Below are 3,444 nucleotides of genomic sequence, written 5' to 3' on the forward strand. Positions count from 1 at the left end.
CGCAAATGAAGATGCGCCAAGCACATGGAGATTTTTATTGATTATTCTTTGCTCTATACTCCCGCCGGCCGGTGTGACCCAAGATCGATCGGGAGACCATGTTCATTTTCTATCTTCGTGACGCTGCAAGAGAGTGGTATAGAGATCTGGACCGAGCCGCCCATGGGATCACCGACTGGAATTCCTTAGCCCTGGCATTCTACAAAAAGTACTTCTCTGCCTCGAAGACGAATGCCATTAGAGCTCAGATCACGAGCTTTAAACAAGGGCCTGATGAGAACTTTCATGAAGCATGGGTCCGTTTTAAGAAATCAGTGCGAACCATACCGCACCATGGGTTCGAAAAATGGAGTCTTTGCAACCTTGATTCTATAATGGGTAATGTATGACGATCGAGGGCTATTTTGGATGTCAGCCAATGGCCGATTTTTTGAGAACATGGGAGAGACTAAGGGGTGGAAGATCATCGATGATTTGGCCACTCATAAGGCTGAATATGGGAATTCGAGAGGAAACCAGAGGAGAGCTACTGAATCTTCCTTTGTTGCTGCACTAGAAGCTCTCACTGCAAGGTTTGACAAATATGAATTGGGAGGAGCTTCTAAAGGTGGGATGTACCATGTTAACGTTGTTTGGACGGTCCTTTCGTCTCGTAGAAGATGGAGCCGAGGGGCATGTCTCGAGAATTGTTCTGTTCCCTTTGAGTCTTGTCGCCTTTCAACACTATAGGCAAACAAACACGTACTATGAGCCGAATGTCCACCCCAACTTGAGGTGGAGTAGCGTAATGTCGAATCCGACTCAACCTCCACAACAAAGCGCAGCAGCAAGCTTATGTGCCCCCTCATCATAAGCAACAACAATACAAAAACCTCCCTATGTGCCGCAGAAAGCAACAATCCCGTAATTCCGATTTTTTTGAGTTTAAGAACTTCTTTCTTTGAAGGAGTCCCAAGCTAGAGAGGCCGGGATGAAGCTACTAGAGAGCCAAATTGCTCAATTGGCTAGTAAGAGTACCACTCGAGCTCCCGGACACTTACCGACTCAACTCGACCGAGAAAGAGACCCCGAATGCCATTACTTTGAGGAGTGGGTCTACCCTGGAGGGGCCTGCTATGGTCGAGGATGCCCCTGAAAAGAATGAGGCGGAACCGAGTCAAAAGAAAGCTTTAACGAAAAATAACAAGAACAAGGCGTCTACCAGGTATATCAGTCGATCGACTGATATACCCGGTCGATCGACTGATATGCGGGTTACAGGAGCTTCTGGAACTGTACACCTCAGTCGATCGACTGAGCAAGGTGGTCGATCGATCGATACCCCTGGCGATATTGAGAAATTTCGTCCTTCAATGCCCGATAATTTAAGAGACCATTTGTTAGGGGTTCGACAACTCCGAAAGTATTGGGGCAAGACCCGAGTGCTGATGGGTCCGTCCCGATTCCGAAGTTCGACCCAATGTCGGTCAATGGCTCACATTTGAGACGGTCTGAGGAGGGTTCAAGCTTCAATAGGGAGAAGGTGGTGGACTTTCAGCCTAAGTCCACGGATGCCGGCATGCGAGACTTAGAAGAGAGGGCTAAGGTACTTCTCTCGGCCCGTATCCGAGAGAGACTAGTGCCGACAAAGGAAAGTATCTTTCAATAAATTTGAAAAGGTTATTCGTAGTTTGAATGTACAAGTTCCTTTCCTTGAGTTGGTCAATCAAGTGCCTGCCTACACTAAATTCATGAAACAACTCTTGTCTAAGAAAAAGTCACTTGAAAATGTGCATACTGTCGCATTAACCAAAGAGTCATGCTCTTATTTCTCTCACACTGCACTCCATAAGCTAGAGGACCCGGGTAGCTTTTCTGTTCCTTGCAATATAGGTACCTTCTCTATTGAGAAGGCATTATGTGACTTAGGAGCTAGTATAAGCGTCATGCCTTTGAGTCTAGATAGGAAGCTCAAATTGACTAGGTTCGCAGTGACAGATATGACAGTACGGATGGCTAACCGATCTGCGGTCCAGCCTATAGGAGTCCTAGAAGACATCCCCATGAAAATAGGGAAGTTTTTCTTCCCTGTTGACTTTGTCGTCCTAGATATGCCTGAGGATGCCCACATACCTATCATTCTAGGTAGGCCGTTTCTGCACACTGCTGGTGCAGTTATTGATGTTGGTTCTGGGACCTTGACCTTCAAAGTGGGGAAGCATTCTATTGTTTTTGCCCAGCCGGCTAAGAAAAAGGACCCCATGTGGCCTGTGACTTGTAATACGGTTTCTGACAAGAAATCGTACTTTGTGCTTCCTGATTTACCTATCTCTATTCCTGTTGTAACCCCTCCGCCCCAGATTGGGAGCAAATTGGAGGAAGATTTGTCTATTTCTGATATTGTAGGAGCTGGTTTGGGGAAGGAAGAGCTGCATGTCACTCCAGCCGCAAAGAAGCCAATCGTTTCATGAGGAGGTCTTGGTTGCCTTAGCTATGCCACTAATGAGGAAGTTGGTGTGGGAAATAATCTGTATACTTCCCTTAATTTAGAAGGATTATAACGATTTAACAAAGATGATCTAAGGTCATAAAATAAAATACATAAACAAAAGTAAAAGGATTTAGAATTAACCTCAGGTCCTAACAAAATTGGCCTAAGAACAATATCAAAACTGATATTCGCCTATTAGTTGCACCCAAGACGATCTGAGATATGCCCTTCGATTATGCTAGAATCGATCTAAAATTTTCTGTAAAATTTAGTTGATTTTTGTGTTCTTGTGATGAGAGAGAGGAGGCAAGGTCAAGAAAAAGCATTAGGGTAGAAATAATTCTCTACCTTTCTTTTTATACAGACCGAAACTTAGAGTCAATTAGGTAAGATAAAAATCTCCTAATATTCGACCAAGCTGACCGAAATAAGGACTAAAATTCTCCTTATTTTGGTCTTTCCAAAAATATATAATATGTGTTGAATTGTCATCTAGTGAGGATCGAACCCATGACCTCTTGGTATGTGTACCCTCACTATTACCACTATGACACATTCAGCTTGTTGATATTAAATACAACTGATTATATTTAATTACGAATTAACAGATTAATTCGTCCAAGCTAACATTATATATATTTAATTAAATATAACTTATTATATTTAATTTACGAATTGATAGTTAATTCGTCTCAACTTAATATTATTTAATTTTCATTAAATAATTATCTCATCAACACATTGACTAACTTTTTAGTCATTTTGGGCATCAATGTAATTATATTTCTATAACCACATTTCTCAAACACGTCCTATAGGTGTGACCTTTAGGGACCAGTTGATCACCGCCATCTGTATGATAATAACGTCAAACTTTCTAGCAAGCCAACCGTTATTAGGTAAATGTTAATCAACTAATTAAATATACGAAGTATACCCTTGTGAACCTGTAAGAGATTTACAAATGTTATCAC

At 42.3% G+C, this 3,444-nt stretch overlaps 1 non-coding gene across 1 annotated transcript; it reads right to left on the reverse strand.

The window, feature by feature from the left end:
• Positions 1-233: 233 nt before the first annotated feature.
• LOC141625546 (small nucleolar RNA R71) lies at positions 234-340 on the reverse strand. Its single transcript, XR_012535319.1, has one exon. It is a non-coding gene; the product is annotated as a small nucleolar RNA R71 (small nucleolar RNA).
• Between the last annotated feature and the right edge of the window lie 3,104 nt (positions 341-3,444).

The sequence above is a fragment of the Silene latifolia genome, chromosome X, assembly GCF_048544455.1.
Source record: "Silene latifolia isolate original U9 population chromosome X, ASM4854445v1, whole genome shotgun sequence".
In the NCBI taxonomy this organism is placed as follows: Eukaryota; Viridiplantae; Streptophyta; class Magnoliopsida; order Caryophyllales; family Caryophyllaceae; genus Silene; species Silene latifolia.